Here is a 15123-nt window from a genome sequence, read left to right on the forward strand (position 1 = left end):
TATGTTTAGTGCAATTTTTTATGAGAAACATAATTTTCATATTTGTATTCTACCCGTGCAGAAATTAACACTTTACATCCCGATTACCGACCTATGGCCCCGATCCGATTTCCTGTTCTGGACCCGAGCACAGAAAATTAAAAGGCATTAAAATAAGCTGCAACGCTTCTTATTTTAATCCATTTTGGTATTAAAATAAGCAAAATTGGATTAAAATAAGAAGCGTTGCAGCTTATTTTAATGCCTTTTAATTTTCTGTGAGTTAGTAAATTTCTATGGGCCCGTCCAGGGCCAGGCCTGGGGGTCAATTACGTAATTTTTTCCGTATTCCAGATTCCACATTCAAAATTCCGTATTCCACATTCCGGATCCAACTTTCAAAATTCCCTATTTGGGATTCCGTATTCCACTTTTCACATTTCGGATTCCACATTCCGTATTCCACTTTTCAAATTCAGTATTAGAGATTCCACTTTTCACATTCCGTATTTTGAATTCCAGATTCCACTTTTTACATTCCGTATTCCGGATTTCACATTTAGGATTCTACTTTCAAAATACCGGATTCCACATTCTGAAAGTGGAATCCGGAATACGGAATATGGAAAGTGGGATCCGGAATTTGGAATCCGGAATACGAAATGAGGGATCCGAAATGTGAAATCTGAAATACGGAATTTTGAAAGTGGAATCTGGAATGTGGAAACCGGAATATGGAATCCGGAATTTGAAATGTGGGATCCGGAATGTGGAATCCGGAAAAAGTTACATAATTGACCCCCTGGTTGCCATATTTAAAATTTTTTAAAAACTAGTGTAAATACATTTATAGAATTTTATGACATTTTTTACTTTCTAAATCTGTATTAGTAAAAATGTTTACTAATTTGAATTAGTAACTCACTTTTTGCTTATGAATTAGTAAAATTTAACTAATTCTAAAGCAAAAAGTTAGTCTCTTAAACTTTACTAATTGTTAATAAAAGTTACTAATAATTAGTAAAATTTTACTAATTCATAAGCAAAAAGTGAGTCACTAATTTAAATTAGTAAACATTTTTACTAATTAAAATTTAGAGAGTAAACAAAACAATTATTCAAATAATTTTTTTCAACTTTTATTTCATTTTCATTTTATAAGGTGTTTTTTTAAATGCAGATTCATAAAATCAAATTATATATTGATTAATTTTATTGTTTTATTTATCAATTAGAGATAAATAATTATAATTTATTGAAAATTACCATTACTATAAGATCGGGCAAATTACCATATGGTCCCGGTCGGGTATTAATAGAATATTATATAATTATGATAGTAATATTATTTAATGCTTTTCTGTATAAATAAATAAATACAAAATACTCTCTAAATCTAAATTAGTAAAAATGTTTACTAATTTGAATTAGTGACTCACTTTTTGCTTCTGAATTAGTTAAATTTTACTAATTGTTAGTAAAAGTTACTAATAATTAGTAAAATTTTACTAATTCAGAAGCAAAAAGTGAGTCATCAATTCAAATTAGTAAAAATTTTTACTAATTCAGATTTTGAGAGTACCCTATCAATATTTGGTTAATGTACTCTCTAAATCTGAATTAGTAGTTTTCTACTAATGAAAGAGTGCGGATTCGTTTACCAATTGAATTAGTAACAATTTTGACTAATTTTTAGTAAAAAAAACTACTATTTGCTAGTAGAAAACTACTAATTCATGGAGTAAATCGGCTTACTAACTTGAAATAGTAAAAAATACGACTTACTCCATAAATTAGTAGTTTTCTACTAGAAATTAGTAGTTTTTTACTAAAAATTAGTCAAAACTATTACTAATTCAATTGATAAACGAATACGCACTCTTTTATTAGTAGAAAACTACTAATTCAGATTTAGAGAGTTTGGTAGGGTAATAATTTAATATTCTATGTATATATATATATATATAATAATATAAAAATTTTACATAAATATTGTAAAAGTAAATAATTGGGGAATATTATAATATTGTGCTACTATCATTTATTTTACACGCGAAAAAAAAGGGGAAGGAAAAAAGGAAGTTATAATGTTTGATTGAAGATGAGTAAAGGTCTTGAAGTTGTTCACCTTGACATTGACCGGCTTACTCTACCGAGGTAGCTTATGTTTGCATAATGTGCTCGTCTCGTTCATCTCGATTCCCTCCTCGTGACCCTGACTATTATACCCTACCTCCAATAATAATTTCCTTATCACGCAAAATATTTATTTATTTCATATAATGTTCGATTTTTTTCGATCCTTTAATTTTATTTTTAAACTTATAAGATATTTTTTATTTTCTCAATTATATTGTGTCACTCGTATAATAATTATTATTTTTTGCCTTCATTGCTAAAAGATGATTACATACATATAAAACTTTGTAGGTGTTGTTTTGATTAGCGCAAACTTGTGAACGGAAGTTTATATATATCACTATGATTTCTTAATTGAAAGTTTTCTTCAACAACCACTCCTTGAATTATATATATTTCATGGCCGGTTCCTACTAATTCATTTTACCACTTATAACAATTCTCGGGAATTGATGACAATTATTTTATTTTAGACCAAATTTATCCAACAATGCGTTTCTCTATAAATAATATGTTGGTACAATAATATATATATATATTACTATATTAAATAATTTAAAAAAATAATACATTTCTTTACATCGATATTTCAATGTCGATGCACGAAAAGAAAATACAAAAGATCATTCTCCAAATGTCCCGGAGAATTAGCATTGATTTGAAATTATATTTTATATAAAATAAACCGTGTAATTATCATCCGATTCTCATTAATGGGAATGGAAGCGGAAAACAGACAGAAGCAAGTTGAGAAATAGGTTAGATCGACTCGCGGCCTTTCACGAAGATTATATTATTGCGTTTGTGAACCTTCGAGACACGGCAATTCTCACCAGTTTGTTAATTTGATATATCCTCATATATATATATATATATATATAACTACATATAAATATGTATATATATCGACACAAACGTTTACCTTGATTAAAGAAATCTCTCGCAAGTTATAATTCTCACTCTATAAATAAATCATTTTTTTAACTTGCACATATACTTTCCAATATTGAAAACGAATGTATTTTCAAAAGAAAAGTACGTCATACATGTTCTAATAATTTTAACAGGAGACTGATCATTTTTATTAGAACAACACATTTAAATAATCGATTTTCAATCAATTGCAGTATCGAATTAATTTGATATTCAACTTTATCGAATTTTAAACATTGATTTTCTAAACTAATCGATATTTATTACTATATCGATTAGCGGATCAAAAAAAATCGAAATGCGCAGGATACTTTAAAAAAAAGGGATTTTTATCAAAATCGATATCATGATAATATATTACATATCAGTGAGGTTAAATTTTCAGAAAGTAAGTTGACTTTCTCAAGTTGAATGGTTTTTCAAATATATATTATATAAGAGTGGGAGACGAAGGACTGAAATTCGATTAAGTTCTTATTTGGCGTCTGGGAAAATCGATTTGCCATAAAAAGCAAAGAGCATGTCGATCGCATATTTATGAACTCACATATAGTTGCGACTACAAGTGTATATATATATATACGATTGGTGCGGGCGGTCGATCGGTTGCGGGTGCGCCGCAATCCCAACAGGTTTTCGACTCCACTTGATGAATCACGTTGAAATTTTAGCGTGTTTCTGGATTTACCCCCGACAATGACAACTTTAGAGTCATCTTGCAATTATTTTTATCCGCATTCCACAAGTCTTTCGCGATGGCAAGGTTTTTTTTTCTTCTCTTTTTTTTCCCTATACCCGCTATTTCTCACGCGTTTTTTGCGCTCAACTTTTATATATATATATATACAACCGATTATTGTATAGGAACCCACACGGTGCGGTGCGAGCTTCTTGAAAAACAAGAGAAATCGTTTAACAGTGGGTGTAGAGATTCCAAGTACGTGTGAAGGTCGAATTGAGATTTTATATTGTTCTTCCGCCTTTCTTGAATACCTTCTTAATTTAAACTCATCTCGATCTAGAATATATAAAACCTGTCAGCGCATTCTTTTAATAATTGTATTCAAGAATGTTGACTGATTTCTGAAAATTTAACGAATGTCATTGATGAAGGACACAAAAAAAAAAAAAATTCGGCTAAATATAAAATCTAAATGAAATTTTTGCTGAATGATACATTTGGCCTACTAATAAAAATTGTTAAAAGTAACGATTTTAATTGAATTCCTCGTTCTAAATCAGAATTTAAAATGAAATTAAAATTTCAGTTCAAATTTCAAAATTGAAATGTTCAAATCAAAATAATTAAAAATTTAAATTAACATTTACATCGCTATCGCTAAAAATATCGACTTTTTTTTTTAATTTCAATATTAATAAAATTTTTCAAGTTGAAAAAGAAATCACGCGCAAGACGATTCCGGAATGGACTGAAATCAAGTCAAATGGTATACCAACGATCTATATATAGTATATATATGTACTTGTCTTAAAAACGTTTTATGTAAATCTCACGTCGCTTTCAATTTTCTGGACTGTCGCGCAATATGTTTCGAGAGAGATAGAGAATGGGGATAGGGAAAAAGCAGGTGAATGTACACGATCTCTGCATACAAAATACACCCAACAATCAATGTCCAATTCTCAATGACTACTATCTTCTCAATTGATCCGATTTGCACTCTCAAATATATTCAAACAACAATGAATTTCGCCTCATTTTCAAATTAAACAATGCGAACGTGATGTTTCTCTATTTTGCAAATAATAATCTCCCTGAATTTTTTTGTCATGTTAAATTAATAATTTTATCAATTATTTTAACAAGTTGTAAACTCATTTCTAGATTAATTGAATTTGAAAACGTGACTTTTTTATTATATTTTACATTAACAATAATAAGTTTAACCTTGAAATAATTATCAAATAATAAATATAAAAAATATAATATACATAATTCTTTTTTTTATTTGTAATTTGATAAATTCGTTAAAACTATTTTTTTTCATAAAGATAATTTTTTATCGCCGTAATAATATTTTTAATTCAATAAATTAACTTTTACTTTAGAATTAACGAAATGCATTTTTAAAAAATAAATAAAAAAAAGATGAAAAATATTCCTCTTGCCGAGATTTGAATTTCGGCAAAAAATGAAGGTAATAGTCGAAACATTATCGCTGCTGTAAAGCCTGCATTGCGAGTAGATTTTTCTTTTTTAATTTTTTCGAATGATTTTTTCTTAAAAACGAATAAATTCATTTTAATACTGAACAACAAAATTTATTATAGAGTACACTATATATCTTTAGAAAGATTTCAAATTCTCACAAATAAAAAACACGATTTTTTTACTGTTTCCTTATTAGCTGCATATATAGAATGCCACTTACAACTGTTTAGTAACGTCGATATAAATTTATTATTATATTTTATTGTTATGTATTATATTTATGTATCAAAAACAGTAATTTAAGTGCACTGAAAACATTTTATAGAAAAAAAAAATTTCTGTTTTTTAATTCATTGTATAAAGAGCGACTAATGTTGGTCAATAACGCGAAAGACAGGTGAACTGATAATATAATTTATATTCCATTTGGTGTGGTATAAAGTTTAATAAAATGAACACAAACAGTCGAATTATTGAATAGTAATTGACTTTGAGAAAAGAAAAGTCCTTGCGAGATTGATTTTCAATTTCCGTTACCAATTTTTTTTTTTTTTTTCTTTTTTTATCCTGTAAATGGTTTTGATTTCATTTAGACTCTAGAATTATTGTAAACTATATATACTCTTTAAATCTTTTTTTCCCTTTTTTTTTCTCTAACAAGATGAACTTTCTCTCTCTTTCTATGGAAAACTGCGATAATATCACGCGGGCATTCATTAATCAAGAAAACTGATCCCATCTCTTTATACAATTGATTTGTCTTATGGTTTGAATTTTGCGCCATTATTTATATTTATTTCACTATAACAATGGAATTCAGTCAGTTAAATAACTTTCAGTCTTAAATCAGATTGAAAACTGATTTTTGAAAAGTAGTCTATATATTTGAAACAATAGTTGTGCAAAGTTTGATAATATTGTCAACAATGAGCCTCGCATCATCGTTTATTAATCTATTGTCAATATAATGTGATTATTATTTATTAATGATTGGCTCAATCGTTCCAGGAAGTTGAGAAGGAATATTATTGTATCAAATTCAAAAAAAAACATATATATGCGAGGAAGTCCAATTACAAGCCTTATGAAATTGTAACCGCCTTGTGCGTTTGCACAATATTTCTGTTTTGCATGCCAACTATACTCGCAAAATAACGGAATAATGGGTGAAAGCAAGTGCTTGACATCCCCCCGGTAATCATAACTTATAAGTCATTATCCACAAATGTAATTGGCTTTATTCAAATCAGGAATGATTCTAAATAAGAACAATAATGTGTAGTTTGTGATTTTTCATGTATATAGGTAATATAGGCGAGTCGATTAAGATAATGCATTAACGATCTCTGACTTTATGGAAACAGAAACGTTCGTAGAAATTCTGATTCGATACAAGATAGATCTATACTTGAAAGTATGCATATAACAAAGAAAAATTAAAATTTTCACATACATGGGGAATTGAACCTTAGATACCCTTAGAAACGCAACGCATATGTAAATTACCACGCAGCCACGATCATTTATTTATATTTTAATACATCCTCAACGTTAATGGCATGTTTTCTTTTCTTTAAAATTAAAACATAACTAACAAATATTAATTGAATGATTTGATAAATAATTTTAAAAATTAATTTTTTGACTTTGCTTTTTAAATATTGATATAACTATTTTTAAAAAATACCAATCTGTAAATAATAATTTCAAAAAAAATTGTTAATCACACCATTTTTTAAAAATATTCTATATAAAGTCGCTGGACAACTAACATTTGAAATAGACTTTTTACGCTTTCGATGTTGTTAGTTGAAAGCTGAATGTCGATTGGTCTTTACTAACAAAATTGGATCACAACTGCAAGTGTTTTTTTTTTTTTTTTTTTTTTTTATAATGTTATATATATATATATATATATTTATGCGCGATAAAGTGAAAGTAACACTTAATAGACGTGAGTTTTACTCTGCATGCGAACACTACTTATTAGTGACAAACGACACAGATGGCAATTAACCCAAGAAATGCCCCTTCTCCCCCCTCCCTTGCCAATCTAATTTTTCTCTCTCAACTCGTTCTTCATCTTTAACTTCTATATAAATCTTTAGCTCAATAAATGAAACGGAAATCGTATAACTCTCGCCGGAAACTGACGAGATCGCCAACAACATTAGATATTATAGAGAATAGAAGCAACGAAGATCAATGACAGGTGAAAATTGTCGAGTTATTATTTTAATGAGATCAAACCACAATTTCCGTATCATGTGACTTGTTATAAGGTGTTTATTATATGAATTTCTTTTAAAATATCGTTCATTTGCAAGTTATTATATTAATCAAAACAATTTAAAAAGTGAAAATAATTATTCCATATTTGAGCCGTATTTTTTTTTTAAAATTCCCATGAAGAAAAAAATATATCGATTTTTAGCTCGATTGCAATTTCGATATATACTATCAATCGATTAAATATCGATATATCGATTATTGAAAGAAAATCGTTGATAATTTTCGATTTGCTTTATAATTGAGGTGTTACGGTCAATTAGCGTGTAATTAACACGTTTCATCTTGAGGGGGGTATTTTTTTTTTCAATTATATACTGAATGTAATAGGCTGACATCACAGGTTACGAATCGATTTGCGCTTCGTCCAGAGCGGCGTGGCATCACGACACAAACCTATATTGCTTGGATAACACTTATGACTTTCACTGTTAGTTGCCGTTACAGTCAGTAGAGATATAATCATGTTGACTAGAGGGAGCGATCGTGATCACGCGAGTTCTATAGGGCTCATATTATTATGTATAGGCAAAAGGCAAGAGAACTGATACGCTTTTCATCAAAGATAATCAGTATAATCATTTTGAGTTAACTTTCTGGGATCAATCATATTTTATATATATATATATAAAACTACTATATAGAGAATTAACTTCAATCGAGAAATTCATTTTTTCAGTAAATCCCATTTTCTGAAAATTTTTCTTCAGCAATTCATAAAATTATTTATATTTAATGAAATATAAAAAAATTATACGAGAAAATAATAAATTAAAATTAATTAAATAAAAAAGTTGTATAGTAATTATATTAATTAATTTAATTTAGAATTCATTTTTAAATGAATAAAAAATAAATCAAAATAATTCGATATATCAATTGACATTTAAATTCATCAAACTACTGTTTTGTCATATTGTTATTATTATCGTAAAAAATAATAAATAATTTTTTTCGCGAAACGTTTCGATTGCGAATGTGCGTCTTGATTTTAGTGACATAATTTTACTATATGTATATCTAAAAAATTTCTATATATAGAATGTAGAATTGAATATGGATGTTTTTTCTTTTTATTAAAAGAGAGATTTTTCTTTTAAACAAAAAATTTGTCTATAATAATTGTATTTTAAAATATGATTTCGACGCGTTAATTAATTATATAAAAATTAATGAAAACATGTTCAATTATGGAACTTGGGAGAAATTTAATATTTTCACGTATGTGTTAATAATTGTATTCTTTCGCCTTTGTAAATTAACGTGAATCTATAAATTAAATTTATTCAATCAATTTCTCTTGCAAAGAATGGAATTTTTTTCTATTATAATATTATGTATTATGCAATTCTTTGTTATACTGTACTTATAATTTTTAAATGCCTACGTCTATTCATTTTCAATAAGAAATTTTAATTTTTCTTTCTTTCTCTTTTTTCTCCGCGCGCTATATTCGTGTAAAATAATTTTTATATTTTTAATTAAAACTTGTAATTATATATGAAATTAATCAAAATACATTAAAGTTTACTTTTACACTCCAACTATAATTTAAGAAAATATTTCAATAATTATAATATATTTTGGAGTAGTTTACTATTATTTAGAAATAAATAATCGTCCCTCTTACGTTTCTCAATTGGAATTTAAAGTTCACCTCGAGATGAATTTAACAACCTATAATGGCCAATACTCGCATTATTCAATTAGTCAAAGTGCCCAATTTGCAAGCATTCGATTAAGGCGGTCAATGACAGACAGTCGCGTGAAAAATGCAATGCGTCAGTCAATTGTTTTTTTTTTGCATTTCAACTGTTTTTAACAAAATATTAATTATTAAAGATTTATTTGTAAATTCGAAAAATTATTTATTTACCTGTTATTACTAATAATTAAAAAATAATTACATTTTTTATATTTATTCATTATATTACAATATTTTTGTTTAAAAAAGAAAATTAAAAAAATGTCGATAAAATTAAATTAAAATTTTTGTTTTGTATCAGGTACTTACACTGAAAAGAAAATTTATTTGATTTAAATACTCGATTACGTGACTATTATCAAATAAATATATTTACTTGAACCAAATATTTTTTATGTGAATTAAATAAATTGTTTTTGAACCAATCATTTCTGTATTTTAAACAAATACCATTTAATTGGTTCAAATAATAATTATTTGATACGAATAAATATTTATTTTATAATAGTCAAGAATTCGAAGAGTTGAATCAAATAATTCATCTTTTGTTTATTTCTAATTTCATTATATATGAATAAAAAATTTGTTTAATTATTTATTGTCAAATAACAAAGTTTTATCAATGATATTTAATTAATTAAAAAATAATGATAATAATATTTTCAAAGATAATTATTACATTTATTAAGAGTAAAATTTTTTTTTAAATGTAAATAATTAAACAATAATAGATATTAAAAATAATAATTTAACTAAAAAATTGTAATAATAAAAGTCAATTTACTATACTATTATTTGTTTCTTTTATAAAGTTGATAAAAAAAATATTTTTTACAATAATTAATTAATTGTTATATCCACGTGACTTTGCCTAATTTGTCACAGCTTCATAGCCTAGTTATAATAATAATTTCTCGAATTATCAACTCACGGTGATCTAATCGTCGTCGTCGTCCTCTGTCAGGCACATGAATGTCGCATCTGCCGCCAAATTTTCTTTGAAAAAAAAAAAATAAATAAAAATAATAAAAAAAACACCCCTAAATCCAAAAAAAGAGATGCCTCTCTTCTCTTCTTAAAAGAAAGAAATATCCAGAAAGAATGAGTATTTTTTCTTCTTTTTTTTTCGATTATAAAAATAAATATCCACTACAGGATGATGTCCTGAGCTTGTTTCTCAGTCACGAACTAGTCCTCGACACTCCCATGACACAACTGGTGATGCACGATGCACCCACTGCACTTGGAACGCTGAACATGCGCTTCTCCGCTCACCGGGACGGATTTTTATATACGCTTCGTATAATTTAATTGGCCGAGTGCCAGTTGGACACTCTTAGGTTTTATTTAATTTTTTTCTTCTCCTTTTCCAATGTAAAGAAACGTCGATCGCCCTCGCGAATCAACGAGAAATGAAAATCACAAACGCTCCGAACACTGTGGCTTTTGACTGACAACTAAAATCCCTCGTGGCGGGACCAACGTGAGACGAAGACGTTTGGGGTCCTGGCGAACCTGCTCACACAGTTGGTAGCTCCCCTCCTCTTCCCCCTCCAATCGCCGGGGCCCAACCGCTCCAGCATCCCCTCCCCTCCACTCTGGGTCTTATCTCTTTCTCTCCTGTATATATATGAACGTTTAAGAAATGTGTATCACTCGGTCTGTGTGTAACTTCATACTCCCAATATTCTGGGACTGTTATTACTCGACAATTAATTAGATTGTCATTTTTTTTTAAATTATCTTAATCAATGATAAATATATGGATTTTTATTTTCTTTTTTTTGTTCTTGGTTAAAAAACTGTTTCTCATATTACAAAGATCTTGGACCGATATTATGTATATGCCAATATTAACCTTTTTAATGCGAATTTCCAAAAAAAAATAGATATTTTTTAAAACAAAAAAATTCTCTGTTTTACATATTAACATTTAGAAAGAAGAGAATTTAATTTGTAGAGTAGAATTTAAATTTTAATAAATTTTTTTATTTTATTCATAATAAGTTGCAAAATATACAGGGTGTTCCAAAAGTATAGAAACTTGCAAATATCTCGAAAAGTACGAATTTTTGTAAAAAATCTTCAAGGAAAAAGTTGTTCCAAACAAAAAGATGTTACATTTTTGAAACCAAAAAATTGGGCCCGGAGCCCAATGTTGGGACCTATAATGAAAAAAGTGGTTTTCTTAAATGAGACCACTAATTTTCAGTATCAAATTCGTAATCCCCATGAAATTCTGCGTTCAGACATGTGGTATAAGTGCCCAAAATATTGGGCCCAATCCAAGATATTGGGTCCAAAATTTATCAACAGATAAATAAATAAAAAATCGCTTCTTGGAGGGATTTTGAGATCACAGGATTAGAAATTGGAAGCTAATTTTCAAATTCCGCCGCCCAATGTGAGGCCCACGGTAAAAAAATTAGTTATCTTAAATAAAACCCATTAATTTTCAGTATCCAATTCGTAATCCCCATGAATTTCTTGGATTAGACTTGTAGTAAAAATGACAAAAATATTGGGCCCAATGTCTGGGATTAGGCCCAACATTTTTCGTTAAATAAATAAATTTAAAAAATCGCATCTTTAGGAGTTTTTGGGGTCACAGGATTAGAAATTCGAAGCTAATTTTCAAATTGTTCACAAAGCCCAATGTGAGGCCCACAGTAAAATAAATTAGTTGTTTAAATAAAACCCACTAATTTTCAGTATCCATTTCAGAATCGTTATGAAATTCTGGGTTTAAACTTGTATAGTACAAAAGCCAAAAAATATTGGGCCCAATGTCTGGGATTGGGCTCGACATTTTTCGTTAAATGAATAAATTTATAAAATCGCGCATCTTTTGGAGTTTTTGAGGTCACAAGATTAAAAATTCAAAGCTACTTTTCAAATTGGGCACAGAGCCCAATGTAAGATTCCGCAGCCCAATGTGAGGCCTACAGTAAAAAAATTATAGTTTCCTTCCATTTCGTAATCGTTCTGAAATTCTGGGCTTAGACTTGTGGTACAAATTCCAAAAATATTGGGCCCTCACATTGGGCGGCGGAATCTTACATTGGGCTCTATGCCCAATTTAAAAATTAGCTTCCAATTTCTAATCCTGTGATCTTAAAATCCCTCCAAGAAGCGATTTTTTAAAATTTATTTATCTGTTGATAAATTTTGGACCCAATATCTTGGATTGGGCCCAATATTTTGGGCACTTACACCACATGTGTGAACGCAGAATTTCATGGGGATTACGAATTTGATACTGAAAATTAGTGGTCTCATTTAAGAAAACCACTTTTTTCATTGTAGGGCCCAACATTGGGCTCCGGGCCCAATTTTTTGGTTTCAAAAATGTACATCTTTTTGTTTGGAACAACTTTTGTCTTGAAGATTTTTTACAAAAATTCTTACTTTTCGAGATATTTGCAAGTTTCTATACTTTTGGAACACCCTGTATAATTAAAAAATTTAATAGTTTTCATTTAAAATTTCTATAATTTCAACAAAAAAAAAAAAAAAAAAAATTGATCAAAACATGATTTACGCATTCAGTCGGGAAATTTTTCGAATACACACACAAATGAAATATGCAAGTTATTAAAAAAAAAGTCGAAATATATTCCACGTTATAAAACTATGTACAATTACCAAATAGATGAAAAATAAATACTTTTCATTTTATGCGATTAATTTATGTAAGTTAATTTTACACTAAAAATGTATGCAATAAAAAATTTCTTTATATTTAGACATTAATATATAAATTCCCCAGTTAGATATAAATAATATGTATATATAAAATAAAACATTTTACTATATATATAACAAAAAATATATAAAATTTATAAAAGCAGAAAAAAAGACTAGTATTGAAATTATTGCTCTTCATGTTTTCTCTCGGACTCAGCGAAAACTTGCAAGCAAAAATATACAAGAAAGTCTGACCTTTAAAAGCTTAATAAATCATCGCCTTTTTCCGGGTTTCGAATTGCTGACCGATAAGAAAAATCAATTTCCGATCTGATCAATGTTTTCGTAATAAGTCTTCCTGACGCGCGCGAGAGGTAGTAGCTTCACGGCCAGACATAACACACATACATTTAGTTCACTCGACTATCATTTAGCCTCGGGCTCTTCTTCATACATATATATATATAATACACATCAGAATGAACTAGTGTTATTACATTTTATTTTATCAAAAAATTTCATGTAATATTTTCATAATGTTTGCATTCTTTTTTTCCACATACATACAATGAAGTTGGTTGAAATTTTATAAAAGTTATTTAAGTACTCCATTTTTTTCAATTCATTTTCAATATATTCATATATAACGAAAAAATTATCGATATATCGATCTACTAATCCATAATCGAATTAATTCATATATCGCAGCATTAATCGAATTATGAATCGATATATCGAAGTATTGATTTATCTAACCACAAATCGATTTATCGAACCATGAGTCGATGTATCGAATTATTAATCCATATATCGTGGCATTAATCGAATTATGAATCGATATATCGAAGTATTAATCGATTTATCGAACCATGAGTCGATATATCGAATTATTAATCCATATATCGTGGCATTAATCGAAATATCGATGCATATCGTATATTATGTAAAGTAATAATGTATTTAACATAAAGAATGCGAAAATTGAATAACTTATAGCAAATTGTAAAGTTAATCATGTGATTTCTATATACTACGTAATAAACAAGTAAAGGAAAAAGCAATATTTGGGAAATATTCGTGCAACTAACAATAGTTCACTCGCCTCTAAATATCTATTTGCCCGAGGCAATTCTCATGTATATATTTTATGTGTACACAGAGATAAAACTACTGCTATTACGTTTCATTTTAACGAAAGATTGCACGTAATATTTTAAATAAAGTGTATTTATATATATATATACGTTCGCATTCTTATGCTTACGACACTTATATATATATATATATTCGGAAATATAATATACAACATAACTAAGCAATTTCTTTATTTTATCACTTTCAATAATAATATTTCAAAGCTATTGTAAAAAAAAAATTTTACTTCTTTATTTATATAGAGGAAAGTTCGATACAATTTTCGCGTAAATTAGCCAATCCTTTTGAAAACAATGCCATATTATAACAAATACAATTGCCTCGAGCAAAATTTATTGCCACATAAAAAAAAAAAGAAAAAAAAAAAACGTTTCTGATTATTGTAATTGAATCACTTTAATGCACCCAATGAACAAAAACGAATTACTATGTATAATCTAATTTACACATTAATGTGTAATTTTCAATTTTTTTTGTATCAATCATTTAATTAGATTTTTCGAAAAATTTAATTTTTTGTTTCTTTTCTTTTATTACATACTAGCTGTCGCACCCGTCTTCGACGGTTATAATATTTAGATTTAATAAATTTTGAAATTTATAATTACATCCAACTATACGTGTTCTCCTGTATTAAAATATTTTTTTATAAATTTTTAATTATTATTTATTCAATTCAATTTAATTTTTTCACTGCTTTTAATAAAATTAAAAGAATTTAAAATTGTATTTAATTTTATAGTATTGAAAATAAAAATTATTTTAATTAATACAATTTAAATTAAAATTTTAAAAAACTTTAAAAATTATTTGAAGAATAAATTTTTAATAGAAAAATTTCTTTTAAATAAAATGAAAATAATTTAATTTTATTATATTTATTATATTATATTATATTTAAGTTTATTTAGTTTATTTAGTTTTATTATATTTAAAAATAATTTGTATCTATAATAATAATAATAATAATAATAATATTCAATAATAATAATAATAATTTAAAGATAATAATTGTTAATTTCAAAGAGTAAAAATGTAATTTTCGATTTTTTATTTTTACAAT

At 27.4% G+C, this 15123-nt stretch overlaps 2 protein-coding genes across 2 annotated transcripts in view; one reads left to right on the forward strand and one right to left on the reverse strand.

Moving 5' to 3' along the window:
* LOC127286560 (uncharacterized) overlaps positions 1 to 10706 on the reverse strand; it is a 28318-nt gene extending 17612 nt beyond the window's left edge. The window contains exon 1 of the mRNA XM_051313040.1: positions 10150 to 10706. The gene's annotated coding sequence lies outside the window, so the exon portion shown is untranslated. The remainder of the gene's footprint in view (positions 1 to 10149) is intronic.
* Positions 1 to 15123, forward strand: part of LOC127286563 (N-alpha-acetyltransferase 15, NatA auxiliary subunit) — a 73001-nt gene that overhangs the window by 22185 nt on the left and 35693 nt on the right. The window lies entirely within an intron of this gene.

The sequence above is a fragment of the Leptopilina boulardi genome, unplaced genomic scaffold (genome assembly GCF_019393585.1).
Source record: "Leptopilina boulardi isolate dan_hultmark-lab unplaced genomic scaffold, ZJU_Lbou_2.1 LbouV2_362, whole genome shotgun sequence".
Lineage (NCBI taxonomy): Eukaryota > Metazoa > Arthropoda > Insecta > Hymenoptera > Figitidae > Leptopilina > Leptopilina boulardi.